Source organism: Notolepis coatsorum (genome assembly GCF_963971535.1).
Source record: "Notolepis coatsorum genome assembly, chromosome: 10".
Classification (NCBI taxonomy): Eukaryota; Metazoa; Chordata; class Actinopteri; order Aulopiformes; family Paralepididae; genus Notolepis; species Notolepis coatsorum.
In genome coordinates, this window is record NC_140174.1 from 19,375,561 (window position 1) to 19,398,496 (window position 22,936).

At 41.4% G+C, this 22,936-nt stretch overlaps 1 protein-coding gene across 1 annotated transcript in view; it reads right to left on the minus strand.

Annotated features, from left to right (window-relative positions):
- The window catches only part of spop (speckle type BTB/POZ protein), a 116,782-nt gene extending 94,106 nt beyond the window's left edge, over window positions 1–22,676 (minus strand). Inside the window, exon 1 of the mRNA XM_084322816.1 lies at window positions 22,600–22,676. The gene's annotated coding sequence lies outside the window, so the exon portion shown is untranslated. The remainder of the gene's footprint in view (window positions 1–22,599) is intronic.
- Window positions 22,677–22,936: the final 260 nt, after the last annotated feature.

Genomic DNA, 22,936 nt, shown 5'->3' on the forward strand with positions numbered 1-22,936 from the left:
TTTGATGCATACAGTCACGCCAATATGATGATTATAATAAGTCCCTGCAACATGTTTGCATTATTAAACCATGAAGATGCTTTAAAAAATAATTTAATGAAAATGTACTAAGAGTAGTCTACTGACACACTAATAAAAAATGTATTTACATCTAAGACCATTTATATAAAAACTTTTGGGTGCCTTTTTTTTGCACAGTACTGTGTTTTCTATCCACTTTAGCCAAACACACACACATATATATATATATATACACACACTACTGTGAGAAAATAATAATCACACACACAAAGGGATAATGGCTTATAGCAGACTTAATGATTTTAGAATATTTCAGATAATGAAATTAAATGTTTATATCATCAACTATCCAGTTAGTATTTATACTGTCTGTAACGTTTGGCTACTTTAAATCATTGAATGTAGAGAGAGCTGTACTGTATTGTACCTAGGCCTGCCGCGATAAGCAATAAATCGATTAATTGCTGCGATAATTAAAATGAATGCAATGATTTTGACGGGCGCGATTAATTGCTATTTGCGCGTTTGTTTTAATGAGGCGGAACCAGTGCCCCTTATCAGTCACTGTCCGTGTTGGGAGGCGGGCCGCTGACGTTACTAGAGTACAGCACGGGAGCTCCGTGGGGCAACGTCACATAGCTTAACTACATTTCTCAATAGTGTTGCTCCTTTTAACCAAGTAGCATTATTTGTAGTGTAACGTTAGCTATTTTTAGACCCAAGTAGTTACTCGCTACTGCCCGGAGAAACTGGACTGCTAAATAAAGATGAAAGATAGAGCTTTGATTCTCATTCCATGCTAACAACATTAGCTAAATAGCTAACAAACGAAATACAACGTATAGCATAGCTACAAGTACAACACAGAATAACGTTAATACAATTACATGCATCATTGTTTACAATGAACGGGTGGGGCTAGTCAAAGGACTGGACACGGGGACAAGTTAAACATGAATTAATTTATTATAACACTCCGGTAGTTTCGAGTCGTGCTGCAGTGCTTACGCACCACAGCTATTCTATTATATACTTCTTTGACGCTTCCTCCTCATCGTTGATTGCCTGTAGTAGTTGCATCTAACGTTAGTAGCTAACGTTAAAACTAACCTAAAGTTAGTTGTTCACCAACAATTTGTTTTATCATTAGCTCAAAAACAGAACCGGACGAGACAAGTTGTCGGCTCATAGTTTCTGCTTAGGATAATCACAACAATACTTCCGGTCCGGTCGGTGGGCTTCAAAATAAAAGTCTAAAACACCGGAAAAGACGGAGCGGTGGGCTTCAAAATAAAAGTTTTGGGAAATAAATGTCTCAAAATAAATTCTCTAACCGGTCGCAATAATATCGCTTATCGCGATATTTTCGGGGGCAATTAATCGCCCAGCAAAATGTGTTATCGTGGCAGGCCTAATTGTACCCATTCTGCAATCTGTTAATAAAGTTTTCAATCAATCAAAGCGAGAGAGAGAGAGAGAGAGAGAGAGAGAGAGAGAGAGAGAGAGAGAGAGAGAGAGAGAGAGAGAGAGAGAGAGAGAGAGAGAGAGAGAGGGGGGCGAGAACGAATGAGAGAGCCAGCCCCCCCCGCCCGGGTTTTGTTCTAGCTTCGCGTTTTGATCGTCTAAGCCAGGGCTATTCAACTGCCGGCCCGCGGGATGATTCTGACCGGCCCGCCAAAGATTACATAATATAAAAAAAAAAAAAAAAAATTTAAATATTTGTTATAATTTTATTTTTTTTACTTTTTTTTTATGTCAACGTTAACACGCACAATTGAGCCAAAAGTCACTCAATTAATGACAGATTTCATTGATAAATTGAGGGAAAACTTTGCAAGTTGATTTGATGAATTTGACATGTCCAGATAATTGATGCATTTTGTGAGCAACCCATTTGCCAATGTAGCTGCTATTTCCACAAAAGGACAAGAGTTCCTTGCATCACTTCACATTGATTAAGGTCTCCTGCAACTTGAAATAATTGACATGCAAGCATCATCTGCTCTGAAGCAGGCACTTGAGAATGAATCCACCACAACATTTTGGATAAAGTGTATTCATGTCAAGACATTCCCCAAAATAAAAACGCTGGCAATATCTGTGCTAACAATGTTTGGCTCAACATACACCTGTGAATCCAGTTTCTCTCACATGAATGCCATTAAAACAAGCAACCATGCCTCCTTGACAAATGAGCATTTGCATCACTGTTTGCGGGTAGCCCTCACTTCCTATGAACCCTCTTTCTCTGCCATTGCCCAGTCAAAGAAGTGCAATCGCTCTCATTAGATGTGTGTATGTAGGCTAGGCCTGTCTGCCCCCCACCCCCCTGATGTTTGAGAGTTAAGAGTTGACAATAAGTGCTAATAAGATGCTGTGATTTGCTGTTGTTGCACAGACATGAAGCACTTTTTCATAAGCTCAGCTGCACTATAAATGTGTTTTTTTGTTCAAGTGTTGATGTTAGAATGTTCATATGCACATCATGCACTTGTTTGTTTTTTATTTTATTTTTATATTGAAATGTTGAAGAGGAGATGTTGCAGTTGTTGCACATAAATGAAGCACTTTTTTTGAAAAGTATACTACTTTTGCAATGTAGTTAAAGGGGATCTTATAAATGGCCTTTTTCAGTGTTTAGCGTTGTTTCCTAGCTATGTGGACTTATATTAATATGATCCATGTCTCTAATTCTCATATTGGCGCATTCTTCCAATTCTCCTCTCACAATATTCACCCTCACTGAACTGAGTCATCTGAAAATGTGCTGATTTGTGATGTCAGAGAGACACTGCTGCATGTTAATCAGCTGAGTTTCCACACAGTTCCCACAGTGGTTGGAGCCCAGGCTCAAAACGTGTTTGAGTACTTTATTAGAAATACAAAACAATGAATTAAAAAAAAACATATTACAGAGGTGTTCCATAAACCCACAGGAATTGTGTAAAAGTGCCCAAATAGTGAAAGAAATAGTAAAATAGTTCCCCTTTAAATAAAAGTTGTGAAAATGTGGTTGCGTGTTGTGTCAAGTGTACATATATTCATAGCACGGGGAGGCGCCGTGGCAGTCAGGCCCCTGGCCCCTTGGGTTTCTGACAATGTGGCCCCCTGAACAATTTAGTTGAATAGCCCTGGTCTAAGCTGCCGTAGGTGATGACGTCACACTCGAATGTAAACAGGAATCGTTTAACAGACGGAGATGGAAAGTGGATGATATACAGTAACAGAAACGAATAACCAATAAATATGAAGTTATGTTTAAACTTCTGTTGTCAAGCGTTGTCAATATAACCCACCCCCTTTCCTCCCGAATGGAACTAGTGTTGTGGAGTCCGCTTTGACTGGTGTCCAGGGTTAGCAGCAGCTAACGCTAGTTAGCTTAGCATAATCCTAATGCATACCGTGGATAGCAGCTAACGTTAGCCCATTGCTCGTGTCAATCAAATTGCATGTTATTAAAGGTCCGCGCTGGTCTGTCTAATGAAATTACAACCGCAACATTATGCCCTGGTTGTAGGCTAATGTTTTATCCAATTTGTATGGATTAATTTAGGAGTGAAATGCGAATGAAGGGTTGCAATCACTACTCGCAAGCTTGCCCCCAGATGATATTTTCCACTCGCACCGGCCAGATTAGGGGGCAATTTGCGACGAGATGCTCGCAGTGTACAGCCCTGTAGAGATGTTCCGATACCATTTGTTCCTTTCCGATCCGATACCTAAGCTTTGGGTATCGGCCGATACCGATACCAGTGCATACGATATTATATAAATTATACTTACTTTTTTTTTTTTTTTTTTATTGTTTTATATATACTGTTTTTTAGTAATAACTAGAAAGTAATGGTATTTATTCAACAACAGGTGATTGTATAAATTTGTATTAGTATCATTAATCAATGAGTATGGGGCTGCAGCACTGCAGATATACCCTAATCCAATGATCCACACGGACATTAGACGGTGTTGCACTCGCTACCCTATTGAGCAGATAGAACGTGCAATCGTGCATGATGTGATTTTCGATGCAAAATAAATATTCAACATTCTCTTTTGAGACTCCGCCTCAGACTCTTATCATTTGGCACTAAAAGCTAAACATTGTCACCGATATGGCTGTCCGCAACATGTCATTAATTGTGTACGCGAGGTGGTCGAATGACGACGTGAGCTAGGTTAGCTAGCATGAGCTACCGGTAGATGGAAAGACTGTAACGTTACTGGTGACATTGTGATTTAACTTGGAATACTCCTTTGCCAACTTGCTGTACTTTGCTTGCAGGTCTGCAGCCATTGTTGCTGGATTATGAATAGCCCCAACTTTAGCCAAGGTAACTTTAAAGCTAGCTTTCGGTTAGCTGTTCAATGCTAATAACACCAGCCACCAAGCGAACCCATCAGAGCTCCCCGTCAACAGCGCTCTGTCGGGACGATGGCATTTTAAGAAAGTATCTGCTGTTAAAATGACAAATGGCATTGACACTTTTAATTCACGGTCGATTAAGCACACGTTTGTTTTATAATGCTCACTCAGCAGACCGCACGTGTTGTTGATAAATTACGTCATATGGTATCGGAGCGCAGCATTAGAGCAGCATCGGCCGATACCGATACCAGCATTTTAGGCAGTATCGGCGGCTTTTCCGATACTGGTATTGGTATCGGAACAACTCTAATTTACACTGACTGACATTATGGGTTCTATTTACACTGACGGACATTATGGTTTCTATTTACACTGATGACATTATAGCTTCTATTTTACACTGACATCAGCTTTAATTAATCAATCAGCCAGGATCACTGCTCACCTAACGTTCTGCTCACCTAACACTCTGCTCACCTAACGTTCTGCTAACGTTCTGCTCACCTAACGTTCTGCCCAGTTTGTAAAAGTTTATATCCACCCAGATAAGCCTGTTTAACCGCATGCGGCCCTTTTCCCTCGACTGCCGGCTCCAGGCTGCATTTTTAGCCGATCAACCAATACATTGTTGGAAAGGTGAGTTCAGCGCCTTTCGGTAGTCACCACACTCGAACTATTGCGTGCTTCCTTCCAGTCTCGAGTTACAAGACGAAATATCCGGCAAGCGTCATTTGACAAGCCGTTTGGATGAGTGACCATGTCCGGTTTGGCCGGGTACTGGACCCTGTTCCTCGTACCTGGCTAACTGAGTTAGCCGGATAATTTTCAGGATAACTTGACTTAAGCTAGACCTGTCGGTTCCCCGACGCGCGATTGTCTAAATCACTATGGCAACAGATCAAAAAGTTTGAACCTGGTCGAGGGCAGGGTTAAGTTCAGTTAGCTGGATAACCTGCATGGCCACGCCCTCGCAAAAAAAATGCCAGCTCTCGTCACAGTCTAGATCCCAGGGCTCTACAGTGCGACCATATTGCTCGCATATGCCCCTAGAAATATGTGTGCGCGAACCGGAAAAATCAATTACTTGCACGGTGTGCGAGTGAAGATTACAGCCTCAGTCGTGCTTTTTTTTCTCCTCCACTGATAAATCGTTAAAAGCCAAACATTGCACTCAAGCCAACGGTCCAATCCCAGTAGAGTGACGTGACTGGTTTCAAGGGAAATAAAGGAAATGACCAATCGGAAGCTCTCATTTGCTTGTTTACTTCCTGAAAGTCCGCCATTGCGCTATGCGAGACTTTCCAGAGACAAGTTTTATGTAACTTATTCTAGGCTTACCAATAGCAATAGATTTTAGAACACCTAGATCGATAGCAACAGTAATATAACGTTAATGCAACAAAACGAATGCCTTGCTTTGTTAATCATAACGTTGCTGCAGTAGCGTATGTTGTTGTGTTGGCTGTAACGGACATGACAATGACATAACGTGTACACATTAAAATTGAGATAACCGATTCTAACATTTTCAAATCGATGCAGTTGAATTTTCCCCTTAGGATCGATGCATTGTTACACCCCTACACTCCCACTGTGCATGTGTGTATAATAACTTGGCTAGCGTTATCAACAGCAGAGGTGGGCAATAGGGTCCAGCTGCAGTGCCGGAGTGCAAGCGGTGTGACGTAATTGGCTGAATCGACTGTCAATCAATGGTCTACCTGACACGCAAACTAGGGCTGCACGAAATAATCTAATTGCGATTTTTCTGACAGATATTGCGATTGCGATTACATTTGCGATTATATTTTTTTTTAAGCAGCCCCACAGAGGTTTATTGTAAAATGCGGCTGCATCTGGCCTACGCGGTGGGTCTGTTCGGGACACCGAGTCTGAAAATGTTTCTTTTTACCAGGGAATCGATACCGGTACGGTACGGTAAAAAAATGTCTGTACTTTACTCTCCCTCTCTGAAGTAAACTTCACAACACACAATCTAAAACCCCTTACCTCCCTCTCCCAAACTGTTCCTACAACAATTTGTTTTATGTTGCATGATCATGTATATTTATTTTGTATTATAATTTTTTGTTTTGTTTAAATATCAACATTATCTGGCAATCCTCAGTAAATACTATCAAACTCCTCTGATGTCAGACCAGATATGAGACGCGTACACACACACACAGAAAAGGAGAATGGCTTAAATTATTTTAGAATACTTCAGCTAATGAAGTTAAATGTTTATTATCATCAACTATCCAGTTCGTTTTTTATAGTGCAACGTTTTTCAACTTTTCTACATTAATTGAACCAGTAGAGAGAGAGATGCCCCCCCCCCCCCCCCTGAGCCCCGCTCCCCCCCACCCTTTCCTTACTCAGCTCAGATGTTTTCTGTCTTGAGCAGGGTTAGCTAGGAACAGCTTTCTCAAGCTTCGCACCTTGGGCATGGAATGGGCTACAGGACCATTATCCACTAGACACACCCCGGTCTCTCTTGGTGAATTTAAATCTGTATTACATAACTTCCTACAAGAAGAATGTTGCTGCTTTCTGTAGTCGGGTCCCAACTGCAAAATTACTGTATTACCCTGTATTATACACTTTTACTATCTATTTATTTACTATCTAAACTATTCTGGTTTGTGTTTTTGTGTTTACATGTGATGTATTGTATATTGTATACATGCACATTTATTATGTTCTTGTGTGATGTATCGCACATTTTATTGCTGTGTGATGTATTGCAAATGTTATTGCTGTCATCTTGGCCAGGTCTCCCTTGCAAAGGAGATCTTGTATCTCAATGGGACTTCCTGGTTAAATAAAAAAATAAATTTTATTTTTATTTTTTTTATTGCAGGCTTGGCGATTTGATACCAAATCGCGATTTCGATTAAAAAACGATTAATCGTGCAGCCCTAACGCAAACTCATAAACAATGTTTCTGTACTGGAGGTGTACAGTATTTCAATAGGCAACCCTGAAAGGATTATTTTTCTAGAAGAGCAACACTAGCCAAAACATAGGCATTGTATGCATAAAAGGGGCAAAAGCTAAAGTTAAGTGACTGTTACTTTTGAGGCAGTAGTTTGATTTGATCGTTTATTTGATAGGGACAGCACATGTTAATGAACATCAAGTACAAAATACAAAATGTAAACATGCAGGGTTGTAGCAAGAGCTAATTTACACCAGGAGACAGCAAAACTTTCAATAAATAAATAGCCTGCTTTTATATGACTTGTCTCCACCACCTCCACCCCTCGGATGGTGATGGGAATCGGGGGGGGGGGGGCTCTTCCTGCCCCTCCGGAAGTCCACCACTGTTAGTGGTTAACGTACCGTTGCATTCGTTCGGTACACAGTGCGTACTGAACCGAAGATCCAGTGTGTACCGTTACACCCCTAAAAAATATTATATGCAGGTATCCAGATGTGGATGTACACAGCATTATTGTAAATGCCATCATGCAGAGTTGTATGGGTTATATGCAGGTGTATATAGAACGATTATATGCAGGTGTATAAGTAGGTAGGTAGCTTTATAGTTTAGCATTAAAGGACATATTCTGTATGTGTTCGAGACTAAGTAACATTTTTGTATTATTTCTTCCCTTGTATTAAAGTCTTAACAGACGGGCACATTTAGCATAAAACGCCTGTCGTTTGCATACTCAAAGTAATTTGCGAACTGGTCTCTTTTGAAAGGTAACATTCTGAAGTTTCTTACACAATAAAGAAAAATCACTTTGAGTGCTAATATAATAGAGAAACAGAGGTACTTTGAACACTCTGAAATTAAATATTTGCACCTTACTTTTGTGTTGACTTGTTGCCAGACCAGTTTTTGGGAAAACATAATGGGTCCATAGCCTGAAGTCTTACAGTCATACAAGTCCAAAGTTTATAAAAATCCCACGGGAAAATTAGTGTTTTACAAAGGTGTACCGCAATAATCAAAGAAGTAAAAACAGAGAACTTGTTAGTCTTCTTCTGCCCCTTTCTCGTTGCAATCAGCGCTCTTCTGGGATCACTTTCGGAGCAGACGCTCCTTGGCTACAACGGTTGTCAATAATATTTGCCATCAACAGTTCAGGGCCCTATTCCCTGTACCTGGTTCAACTAAGTCGATCAAAAGTCCCATTATCCAGATTCAATTAACCCGATGTTTGAATCCAGGCTTTCCCTGTTCCTCGAACGCTGATTCAGTCTCGTTAATTCGAACCAGACTTGATACTCAGGATAATTGCTGAAAAGACAGCAGGTGTCGATCGCAGAAATCCTGATTTTCTAACGGCATTGATTGATTGATTGATTGATTGATTGATTGAAAACTTTATTAACAGATTGCAGAATGGGTACAATACAGTATGGCTCAATAGCCTCGCCGACAAGTTAAATGCATATCTATAGGATAATTTTAAGTCCCTCATTACCCCAATCAATCAGATTATATTTCTTTAAATGTGCCTGCTGGCAGTAGGCTTAATGGAATGAATAATCGAATTAGTTCAACTCTTTCAGAATAAGTAGATAAAAACAAGCCCAAAGAGTATCTAATTGATACGAATTAAAAGATACTTATGAGGATATCTGTACTGTATGTGCTTAGGTATCATGTACTTTATAAATACATTCTTCCCAAAGTTTTCATGGCGCGACCCCCGAAATAACGTGTCAGAGAGGCTTGGAGGCTATTAATCAGGTTTTAATCTGTTTCAGACATCATCCATACATCAGTGTATTGCACTACTAAAGCTACCTAGCATGTCCTATATGCTCTGTAAATACTATGTACAGATACCGAGAGGCTTGGAGGCTATTAATCAGGTTTTAATCTGTTTCAGACATCATCCATACATCAGTGTATTGCACTACTAAAGCTACCTAGCATGTCCTATATGCTCTGTAAATACTATGTACAGATACCGAGATGGCACACCATGTACCCGTTTATTGCACTGTTGTTTTTTACTGGATTCTATTAATATGTTGTACCACTGTATTTTTATTGGATTCTATTATATGTTGTACCACTGTATTGCACATCGTCGCGGGCAAGACCAGCCACATTTCATTGTATACCTGTATGCCGTGACAATTAAAACTCTTGACTTGACTTGACTTGACTACATGCATTGAATTGATTAACCTTTGGTTTATACCAGTGACACCAGTCATGTTCATCACCCTCTTGTTCATCATCAGATAACAGTGCTTGAACAGATAAATGCATTTTCTCAAGTTCATTCATCAAAACGTCAAATGCTTGCAATTGCTCATTCATTTTCTCAAGTCACATCCATGTCATCAAATTCGTCAAACAGCGCATCTCCTCAAATATTTTAATCCCAGTTACAATATCACAATAACGTGCGAGTGACAGTGATACAATTCAACAATCCACATATTCAGATTTGTCGTAATTCATATCCACAATCCACGCATAGATGCTTCAATTTATGCTTGAATGAAACAGTCCGGGCGCTCAGTTAAGCAAACACATGCACACACAGCAGAGAATATGAAACTAATCAGAGCCAAATGCCCGTTAGGTTTCATTCATTAAAAATATCCCCGCAGGATTCACATTTGCAATGCTCCGTTATTAAAATACCCACATAGTGTGTGTCGCGACTGCGAGCGCTAGGCCTGCCACGATAACAAATTTTGCTGGGCGATTAATTGCCCCCGAAAATATCGCGATAAGCGATATTATTGCGACCGGTTAGAGAATTTTTTTTTGAGAAATTTATTTCCCAAAACTTTTATTTTGAAGCCCACCGCTCCGTCTTTTCCGGTGTTTTAGACTTTTATTTTGAAGCCCACCGACCGGACCGGAAGTATTGTTGTTATTATCCTAGCTTGCTGATGCTGCTGGTGGACTGGGGCCAGCTAACGTTAGCTTGCTGATGCTACTACTACTTCGACATGCTGCTAATGGGCTGGGGCCAGCTAACGTTAGCTTGCTGATGCTGCTGGTAGATCGACATGCTGCTAGTGGACTGGGGCCAGCTAACGTTAGCTTGCTGATGCTGCTGGTAGATCGACATGCTGCTAGTGGACTGGGGCCAGCTAACGTTAGCTTGCTGATGCTACTACTACTTCGACATGCTGCTAATGGGCTGGGGCCAGCTAACGTTAGCTTGCTGATGCTGCTGGTAGATCGACATGCTGCTAGTGGACTGGGGCCAGCTAACGTTAGCTTGCTGATGCTGCTGGTAGATCGACATGCTGCTAGTGGACTGGGGCCAGCTAACGTTAGCTTGCTGATGCTACTAGTAGATCGACATGAGCTAATGATAAAACAAATGTTGAGATTGTTGGTGAACAACTAACTTTAAGTTAGTTTTAACGTTAGCTACTAACGTTACACTACAAATAACGCTACTTGGTTAAAAGGAGCAACACTATTGAGAAATGTAGTTAAGCTATGTGGTGTTGCCCCACGGAGCTCCTGTGCTGTGCTCTCTGCTCTGTAGTAAAGCCAGCGGCCCGCCTCCCAACACGGACAGTGACTGACAAGGGGCACTGGTTCCGCCTCATTAAAACAAACGCGCAAATAGCAATTAATCGCGCCCGTCAAAATCATTGCATTAATTTTAATTATCGCGGCAATTAATCGATTTATTGCTTATCGCGGCAGGCCTAGCGAGCGCCGTATCCGTATAACTATGACGCGCATTATTTAGGACAAAGTAAATTAGGTCTATTATTTTACATTTCAAAAGCCCCCTCTAGAAAAACGAAGCACAAAAACATTATTCAGAATGGTATAATGGGATCCAGGGCTCTACGCTAACCTTTTTCCCAAGGAGCACATGTGCTCCTAAATGAAAAAATTTAGGAGCACACAAAGAATTTTAGGAGCACACAAAAATATTTAGGAGCACAGGAAAATATTTCAAGTAACAGTTTTTTTTTTTTATAAATGTATATTTGTACTGTGCGTGCATGTGCAAACGGGAACGGGACACACATCTGTGCAATAGCACATACCACCAAAGTCACTGGCCCACTGTGTGCGTGTGTGTGTATCTGCGTGTGCAAACGGGAATGGGACACAGACATTTGAACTATTAAGTGATTAATGCCTACTGTGGCAAAGTTGTAGCCAACAACTAGACCTAATAAAAAGGGCAGTGACATTAAACAAAAAGGAGACACTGGCATTACCACTAGGGCCATCAGTAGAGGGGACTGTAAGGTGCCTTTTCGGTATACTACCTTTGCTAAAACTGTGTTCTCTGTTAAAGGTGGTAACTACTGGAATAGCCTACCAGTTGTGATTAGAGAGTGCCCCACATACTCCATGTTCAAGACTCATCTTAAACTGCATCTTAAGGCAAACCAGAACTGTGATAATTTTTTATCTGATTTAGTTTATGTAACTTGTTTCTTGTTTTTATCATTGATTGTCACAATGCTTTTACCCTAAGCCAGGGCTGTACAGTGCGACATATATATCGCACGTGCTACAGCAACATCCGTCTGTGCGATGAATGGATTTACTTCAGTAGCACTGGTGCGATAGGCATTCGGTTCATATAGATACTCTTATTTTTAAAATCCTGTCGCAGGTCTCATTTCTGCCCAAGCGCAGCTCCAGCTATAATAACTCTGGCTCCGACAGCTAGCAACGCTCAGTTCGTTTCAATACTCTTATTTTGAAAATAAGAATAATGTGTGTCGTGACTCATATCCGCTCGGCTCAGCTCACAACACGGCAGGACTCGTCTCCAGCAGTAGCGTCTGGAACGTGGACATTGAAACAGAGCAAGGATAGTGTTTTCGCGACCCAAAACAAATCCCTGCTGTTTTATTCCGCAACGGGTCAAATGCATATAACATGCTTTGCAATCCTCGCCATTCCTTTATGACCACGTCGTGTTAAAGTCCGAAAGTAACGTTACGTTAGCGTAAGCTAACAACAAGCTGTTCAGAGCCATATAGAGAACAGCAGACGTGCAGACATTCTCCCTTCTCTGTGTGTGTGTGTGTGTGCGTGTGTGCGTGTGTGCGTGTGTGTGTGTGTGTGTGTGTGTGTGTGTGTGTGTGTTAGGGCTGACCTTCGAAGCTTTTTTTGGCAATCGAAGCTTCGGGGCCGAGCTTCGATTTTAATTCGAAGCTTCGGAATTTTTTTTTTTTTTTTTTTTTTTTTTTATCTTATGTTGTGGGACTTGTACAGCACTTTCATAAACTGTTGTTTTTAAATGTGCTCTATAAATAAAGTGGGTTGGATTAATTAATTAAGTAGCCCCTTTCGTGACTGAGCCAACAAGGTTTCACTCGGCTGTGTGATTTAATTCAAGGTGGATCGCTGTTGTCGTTTGAACAACTTCAGATTTCATGGGAACTACCAATCCCCCAAATCAAGAATGTTTAAGATGAATGAAGTAAGATTTTGATTATTTGAAATATGGCCTGTGTAGACTAAACTATGCACAGAATTATGTCAGTCTACAAGGTCCGTATTCTACATGGTCCGGCAATGTAGACCTTGTACTGACTCCACTACAGACCAATTATCAGTGAATGTTCATGCATTTTTAAGAAGGGCAACTTCCACAAAAAAACAAAGAACTCACCAAAACATCTCAGTAGCACCTTATCTAAATTTTATTTCCTATTTTGTTTATTCATCCCAGTATCTTTCTTTCTTATGTGTGGAATTCTACAAGGCATGTAGGTGTATATGTATTTGAGGATGATATCCTTCAAACAGGCAATAGTGATGATATAATTTGGGCAGTGCTGAGCTGGGTTACTTTTCTCCAGTGTATTTGTCCCCCGGCCCCACCCAATGGCGCGCGCGCGCGGCACACACACACACACCACACACACACACACACACACACACACACACACACACACGTCATTTAGCTGACGCTTTTATCCAAAGCGACTTACAAGTTCTTAGTTTATTAGGAAAAGTGCATGACAGTAAGGTTAGTCACGGTTAGATTTTTTTTTTTTTTTTAATCATTTCAGATAATGGTTGAAGAAGTGAGGCTTTAGTCGACGGCGAAAGATTGGACGGGATTCGGCAGCCCTAGTGTGTGTGTGACTGTGTGCGCGCGCGTTTGGAAAGATCAGATGAAGTCAGACGAGTATATTATATTGATAGTAAATGTACTGAGGGTAGGGGTGGGACGATACATCGATCCAGATCGATATATCGATCTATTATCAATAATCAAATAGGATCGATGCAACGTAAAAAGATCGATTCATATTGCGCTACTCTTATTTTGAAAATCCGGCGACGTCATCGCCCCGCGCCCAGTGTCGTGAAACTCCGTTTAACATCAACAGCACACAGAGCGTCACTAGAGCAAGACTAGTGTGCCTATTCTGTGACCCAAAACATGTCCCTGCTGTTTTATTCTGCAACGGGTCCAATGCATCTAACCTGCTTTGCAATCCTCGCCACTCCATTATGCCCACGTCGCGTTAAAGATCGAAGATAACGTTACGTTAGCGTAAGCTAACAAGCTAACCCAGAGCCGAGCAAGACTAGTGTGCCTATTCTGTGACCGTCACCCAAAACATGTCCCTGCTGTTTTATTCCGCAACGGGTCCAATGCATCTAACCTGCTTTGCAATCCTCGCCACTCCATTATGCCCACGTCGCGTTAAAGATCGAACATAACGTTACGTTAGCCTAAGCTAACAAGCTAACCCAGAGCCATAGGCAGAGAGAAGTGGGGACTGGGAAGGAGGGTGCATTCTCGGGATAGCCCCACTAACAGGATCTGGCCGGCTTTTCGAGCCAAAATACAGCGCTGTGACAGTGAATAGGATATATTAATATCGAAAAAAAAAGAAAAACAAACCAAAAACAGCGAACAGGAGGTCTATTTGTATTAAAAACAATAGATTGGTTTTCATTTAAATGTCTGGAAGAGCTAAAAAAAATATTTCCATTGCTTTTTTTTTGTGTTGATTTAAATGTTACTGATTGTGTTAAATGGGCATATAATATCGTCTCATATCGATCGCAGGCACCTGAATCGAATCGTATTGTATCGTATCGTGGCAGACTGTGTGATATCGGATAATATCGTATCGTTGTCCAAAGAATCGATATCGTATCGTATCGTGATGAAACTGGTGATTCCCACCCCTAACTGAGGGTGGACAGATAATGTTGATATTTAAACATAAAAAATACAATACATAATAAATGTATTCATGATCATGCAACATAAAACGGTTGCGTGTTGTGAGTTCAAAAACATTTAACTTAAAGTTTAAAGCTCAATATATCAAAACGTGGCACTTTACAGTGAACAGGAGGTCTATGTGTATTAAAAACAATAGATTGTTTTTCCTTTAAAGGGGAACTCCAACATTTTGGGAAATTAGCTTATTTAACATCTTCCCTGGAGTTAGACAAGAAGATACATACCTTTTTTGTCTGTGCGTGCATTTTAGCTTTGGGAATAGACGCTCCGTTAGCATAGCTTAGCTTCATCACTGGAAGTGAGGCAGGACAGTAGCCTTACAGTGCCTTACAGTGTATTGCAAGGTCTGACATTGACCAAATTTGATATGCATGACCTTGGTGGGCTCTAGGTCAACTCCTGAAAAGGGGGTCAATGTCAGACCTTGCAATCAAAAGTTAGGGGGCGCACTGAAATTATGGCAAGGGTTATTAGCCCCCTAACTTTTGATTGCAAAGTCTGACATTGACCCCCTTTTCAGGAGTTGACCTAGAGCCCACCAATGTCATGCATATCAAGTTTGGTCAATGTCAGACCTTGCAATACACTGTAAGGCACTGTAAGGCTACTGTCCTGCCTCACTTCCAGTGATGAAGCTAAGTTATGCTAACGGAGCGTCTATTCCAAAAGCTAAAATGCACGCACAGAGACAAAAAAGGTATGTATCTTCTTGTCTAACTCCAGGGAAGATGTTAAATAAGCTAATTTCCCAAAATGTTGGAGTTCCCCTTTAAAAGTCTGGAAGAGGTCAAAAATAAAAATGTCAAATGATATTTCCGTTGCCTTTTTTGAGTTGATCTAAATGTTACTGATTGTGTTAAATGGGCTTATGTTATGATATCGTCTCATATTGATTGCAGGCACCTGCATCGTATCATGGCATATATCAGCAAATATCGTATTGTTGTCCAAAGAATCTATATCGTATCGTATCGTGATGAAACTGGTGATTCCCACCCCTAGTAGAGTTCATACACCCAACACCAAATCCCATAATTCCTTACACGTAACGTGTCTGGCTGTGTGACGTCAACTTGTCAGCATGAAAATGACAGCCAAACATGGCACTGCAACTAAATAACACAAATACAATAGGCACATTTGTGACTGTTAATATAACACGTTTTATACTTGTGCTACAAGATTTTGGCCTGTGCTACAAAACTATCAACCTCTGTAGCACCAGTGCTATGTGCAAAAAAAGTTAACGTACAGCCATGCATATAAGTTAGAGTTGTTCCGATACCGATACCAGTATCGGAAATGCCTCCGATACTGCCTAAAATGCTGGTATCGGTATCGGCGAGTACCCTCTAATTCTGCGCTCTGATACCATATGACGTAATTTATCAACAACACGTGCGGTCTGCTGAGTGAGCATTATAAAACAAACGTGTTTTTAATCGACCGTGAATTAAAGTGTCAATGCTGTTTGTAGGGCTGGGCGATATGGCCTAAATATGATATCACGATATTTTCTGACCTTTCGGCGATACACGATACGCATCACGATGTTTTTCTTTTTTTCCCCAAACAATTCATTATGAGGCTTACCAAGACAGTATTTGAGTTTGCAAGCTAACATTAAAGACTAAATAAAATACCCATGCATTTAGCATTTTTATATTATATATTAGATTTAGATTATTGGATTATTAGATTATATATTGCATATATTTAGCAATGAGATATTATATGATTTAGATATGAAATATGATGAATTGAAAATGGGGGACCCTGATGTAAACAAGACGAAAGTCTTTCTCTGGTCTGCATCCTCCAGTCCACTGTTGACTGTTGTTGTATTGAGCTGTACTGTATTGTACCCATGCTGCAATCTGTTAATAACGTTCTCATTCATTCAGTCGGCAAACAGAATCATTTTGATTGACAGTCGCGTCTGCCAATTACGTCACATCGCTTGCACCCGCCCTGCTGTTCTTAGCACCAATCGGCAAGCGCGTATTCATTTTTTACTTCCGCCATTGGAGAGCTCAATGACAATAACAATGGCAGCTCGCCGCGGCCGACGTTTAGTTTTTAGCTCCGCAGAAGGACTAAACGACTGGAGGCATAATGATTTTACTGCAACGGATGTTATAATAAAAGCCTTTCCATACATCTGTCTGATTGAAAACTTTATTAACAGACCGCAGAATGGGCACAACTGAGTCAGCACGGGCTGAGATATGAACGACTAACGCTTGCTATATCTAGGTCGACCTTGGTCGTTGCTATGTAAATACGCTGATGTTATTGAAAGTGTAACTATATAACGTTAATGCCACAAAACGAATGCCTTTGTTATCATAAGTAGTAACTTTTGATGCAGTAGTGTGTGTGGGGCGGCGCTGTTCAAAAGTGTCAACGTGTGGACCAGATTGACGCGACACAAGCCTCTTGGTCAAAACATCACGATATCCACGATACGTTTAAAAAGTCGTTAATGAACTGTACCCGATATTTATATAATATCATCATATCGCCCAGCCCTAGCTGTTTGTCATTTTAACAGCAGATACTTTCTTAAATGCCATCGTCCCGAGAGAGGGGTGTTGACCGGGGAGCTCTGATGGGTTTGCTTGCTGGTGTTATTAGCATTAGCTGAAGCGCTAACCGAAAAGCTAGTTTTAGCTTTAACGTTACCTTGGCTAAAATTGGGGCTATTCATAATCCAGCAATAATGGCTGCAGACCTGCAAGCAAAGTACAGCAAGTTGGCACAGGAGTATTCCAAGGTAAATCACTTTTTCACCAGTAACGTTTATTGTCTTGTTTCCATCTAATGTTAGCTCATGCTAACCTAGCTCACGCTAACGTGGTCACTGATCGACCTCTCGCACACAATTAATGACATGTTGTGGACAGCCATATCGGTGACAATGTTTAGCTTTTAGTGCCAAATGATAAGAGTCTGAGGCGGAGTCTCAAAAGAGAATGTTGAATATTTATTGTGCAAAAATCACAACAGAGCCTCTGCTACTAACTGAAGTTACCGGAGCCTTCTGGAGTGCAACAACATATAACGTCCGTGCGGAATCAATGTCCCAACAACCATTCCGTGGGTGAACTCATTGAGATAGTTGTCAATTAATGATACTAATACTAATCTATACAATCACCTGTTGAATAAATACCATTACTTTATAGTTATTACTAAAAAAAACAGTATATGTAAAACAGTAGCTGTAAAAAAAAATATACTTTTTTTTTTTTATACAATTATTATAATTTTTTTTTTTAAATGTATGCACTGGTATCGGATCAGTATCGGTATCGGCCGATACCCAAAGCTTAGGTATCGGAATCGGATTGGGAAGGAAAAAATGGTATCGGAACATCTTTAATATAAGTTCCTTGGGGTAAACCTGAACAATAAACTGGACTGGTCGGACAACACAGAGGCCCTCTACAGGAAAGGACAGAGCAGGCTGTTCTTCCTGAGGACTCAGGTCCTTCAATGTTTGCAATAGACTGCTGCAGTCATTTTACCAGTCTGTAGTGGCCAGCGTCCTCTTCTATGCTGTGGCATGCTGGGGGGGCTACACCAACTCGAAGGACACCAACAAGCTAAACAAGCTGGTGAGGAAGGCTAGCTCCGTGGTGGGAGTCGAGCTGGTCAGACTAGATGTGATGGCAGAGAGGGGGATGAGAAGAAAGTTGGCTGCCATCCTGGAGGCGTCTATATTAAAGGCAGCCCAAGAGTCCTTCCACATTGGCGTTTTGCGCTCTGATTGGCCGAGCGCGCGCATGCGCATGAGCCGCGACGCGCTCCTTAGCCAGGAATCCAAGCTCCGTTTAAGCTCCACTGCTCCAGAGAGCGAGGCTGAAAATCCACAGTTCTTGCCCCACTGATTTTCTGATGAATACCCCCAAAATATGGAGGTCCCGAACGCAATTAAGTATTGATTACGCCGTAACAAATCATTAAAAAAATATACCGTTAACTGGAGTATGTTGTTTCTTTACATATATGTTGGATTAGAGAATTGGTTTGTCATGACAATCCAATAAAAAAAATCGCACACAGTAACTACATGCATCATTGTTTACAATGAACGATGGGGCTGGGCTGGGGCGCGCGGTGCTCCGGTGGCGGTTGACCGATGGCGATGCCGAGGACGAGCGCGCGTCCGTGGGGGTAAGACGGCCGGTGAGAGAGCGCGGCGCTTAGTTTAACGTGTCCGTGTCGATTAGCCCCACCATTCATTGTTTTTTTTTTTTTTTTTGTCTTTTTCCCCCTCCATTTTCCTCCGATTTTCTCCCATCCCAATGTTAGTCGTATGCCAATTCCCAGTCCCTTCCTGGTCGCTGCGCACTTACCCCCCACAGTCAGATCATCTGGGAGAGTGGAGGCTACCACGTGCTTCCTCCGACACACGTCCAGCCAATCACCGCTTCTTTTCACCTGGCAGCGCGGATTCTCATTGAGAGGGCGTAGCGTGTGGGAGGACCACACTATCCCCCTCACGTCCAATCCGCGCTTAGCAGGCGCCCCGACCGAACTGTAGGAGTCGCTGTTTACAACGACCCGGACCCACCCCGCCAGCTTCTCCCACCCTCTAATACAGCCAATTGTATCAGTGCAGACGGCCAGCCAAGCTGGTGACAACCCCGGAGCTGTGAGCTGGATTCGAACAGGCAAATCCAGCTCAGCTCCGGGGCTGGTGACGAACGCAATCTCCGCTCGGCCACCTAACCGCCCTCCCACCATTCATTGTAAACAATGACGTCTGTTGTTGTAGCCACGGGATAAATTGCGATTTTTTATTGGATTGTCGCGACAAACCAATTCTCTAATCCAACATATATGTAAAGAAACAACATACTCCAGTTAACGGTATATTTTTTTTAATGATTTGTTACGGCGTAATCAATACTTAATTGCGTTCGGGACCTCCATATTTTGGGGGTATTCATGCGAAAACTCGGATCCGGGATTCGGCTCCATCAGTGGGGCAAGAACTGTGGATTTTCAGCCTCGCTCTCTGGAGCTTAAACAGAGTTTTTCCTGCGTAAGGAGCGCGTTGCTGCTCATGCGCATGCGCGCACTCGGCCAATCAGAGCGCAAAACGCCAATGCGGAAGGACTCTTGGGCTGCCTTTAATATAGACGCATCCTGGAGAATCCCTCCCACCCCCTCTACGACGAGCTAGTCAAGATGAGAAGCACGTTCAGCCACAGACTCATACACCCCCCCCCCCCCCGACACTCAACTAACCGTCTCGGACAGTCCTTCATACCAGCGGCCATCAGGCTCCACAACAGTGGGCAGGGACTGCGGCCAAACATCCAACTAGAACTAATAGGAACCCAAGGAGGACAATAATGACAATAACACTACCGTATGCATACTGCACCTTATGTGAATACTGTATATTTCAGTTAGTTAGATAGTAAATTATAACACTACCTTATGTATACTGCAACTTATGTGTCACTGTGAATACTGTATTTTTTCAGTTAGTTAGATAGTAAATTATATTGACTTATTTGTTTACACTGCTTGTGTTGTTTTTACTACCTGTACCCCCCCATCCCCCATGCTGCTATGATGCCTGAATTTCCCCAAGGGGATCAATAAAGGAATATCTTATCTAACGGAACACATGTGCAGAACTTTTATTTGCGTGGAGAATTTTAATTATTATTCAAAACTCCAAGTTCACCCCTTCCCAAAATATAACATGCGCAAAAGGGCCGGATGTTGTTCATTCAGCCCGCCCACAACACAAAGATTACCTGTAATTTAGCATAGCCAATGGCGGACACACACGGAACATGGAAAGCCAAATAAATAGACTTAAACTTTCCCCCACTGTACCGAAAACCCATACCGAACCGTGACTTCAAAACCGAGGTACGTACCGAACCGTTTTTGTGTACCGTTACACACCCCTAATATCTATACCCCTACTCTTACTAGTTACACTGCTGGTGGTCAGTATGACTTACTACCATAGTGTCTTTATACCTGTATCACTGTACATTAATACTACAGCTCTGTACGCATCTGATTAGCACTATCACTCAGTAGTACTACTATATATATTCTATATCCAATTTGATCACCTGTATATTGTTTATTACTATTGCAATTTACTGTTACATTTGCACTTCGTTGTACTGTACTTGTGCTGTAGAATGACAATACATTTGGATCATCTAATGTAATCAAATGCAATTTTATGTAATCTAATCTAAAACCCAGAGCCGACTATGGTGTTGCTGTTTAATGTACGTAAACAGCTAAAAACAGACATGTAACACAGAGGACAGCGACAGCTTTATGCTAAACCTACTCATCACACATTAAGTTAATAACTAGTTTAACTGGCTGGCATCTTGTCAGACGACATTAATGAACTGCAGCACAGACCGTCCAGACAACATCAGGTCCTGGCTATTATCCACAGACCGTCCAGAGAACATCAGGTCCTATTATCCACAGACCGTCCAGAGAACATCAGGTCCTATTATCCACAGACCGTCCAGAGAACATCAGGTCCTATAATCCAGATGTAACGGTATGTCTGTGATCATCTAATGTAAGGTTACTGTATGTCTGTGATCATCTAATGTAACGGTATGTCTGTGATCATGTGATCATCTAATGTAACGTTATGTCTGTGATCATCTAATGTAACGTTATGTCTGTGATCATCTAATGTAACGTTATGTCTGTGATCATCTAATGTAACGTTATGTCTGTGATCATCTCTAATGTAACGTTATGTCTGTGATCATCTAATGTAACGTTATGTCTGTGATCATCTAATGTAACGTTATGTCTGTGATCATCTCTAATGTAACGTTATGTCTGTGATCATCTAATGTAACGTTATGTCTGTGATCATCTCTAATGTAACGTTATGTCTGTGATCATCTAATGTAACGTTACAGCATGTCTGTGATCATCTAATGTAACGTTATGTCTGTGATCATCTAATGTAACGTTATGTCTGTGATCATTGTCAGTATTCCAATGTACAGTGTACAGTGTCCCCCCCCCCCCCCCACCTACCCAACCTCCTCCAATGTACAGTTTCTACGTCAAATGTATATACACTCTTTTTCTGGACACTTTTTGTACCACAAACAGTACTGTATTTGCAAATCTGGTATGTCATAAATGTATAGATGTAGCAGTACTGTCTATCTGTATGTCGTGTGTGTCATATATGTTATGATGAATTGAAAATGGGGGACCCTGATGTAAACAAGACGAAAGTCTTTCTCTGGTCTGCATCCCCTTAACAATTGTATGTATTGAGCTGTACTGTACTTAACTGTACCCATTCTGCAATCTGTTAATAAACTTTTCAATCAATCAATCAATCATCTAATGTAACGTTATGTCTGTGATCATCTAATGTAACGTTATGCCTGTGATCATCTCTAATGTAACGTTATGTGTGTGATCATCTAATGTAACGTTATGTCTGTGATCATCTAATGTAACGTTATGCCTGTGATCATCTCTAATGTAACGTTATGTCTGTGATCATCTAATGTAACGTTATGTCTGTGATCATCTAATGTAACGTTATGTCTGTGATCATCTAATGTAACGTTATGTCTGTGATCATCTAATCTGTAACGTCAGCTAGTAAACCCAACAGCTCAGGCCAACTGATAACATCACGTAAAGTACAGCTAGATGAGCAACAACATCATGGGGGCTACTTTTCGCGTTAGTAAATTTGTAAACGAATAGATACTGAGTTACTTGTAGTTAAAAAAAATACATCGTTGATGTATATAAATAATAGATAACTAGCTTGACGTTGGCACGACAGCTAACTCTGTAGTGAAGCTCGTGCTCGTTAGCATCTTGGGCTAAAGGAAGCAAACAGAGAAACGGTCTGAAAGCAGCAGACAGGTTTATTATCCTGCAGAAGCGAGACAAGCGGGTCTCAAACTGACACATCTGCCGTCTGGCCGCCACGCCGGGGTGTTCTGTTGTAATTATAGTCACACTCACCTTCACATGAAACGATGTTACTTGTGTTTTGTGGCTCTTCTGTTGTTAGCTCGGAGGCTAAGCTAGCTGAGCTCACAGCAAAGCCTCGACCATTATAATTATATACAAGCAATGTCTCAAGCCACGAGCGCCGCCTGCTGCGTTGGAGTGGAAATGACCCAACAACAACATCATGTGTGGACAGCACTTTTTAGCTCTTATGTCAAATTGTGTACGCTGCTGAATTGGGGTCTTCCAGTCTCTAACCCAGGCCTATAAAGAGTTTTTCATTCTATTACACAATGGTGACTAAATTGGGTTTTATGGAAATTCGGAACAAGAATCCACATGTGGACAT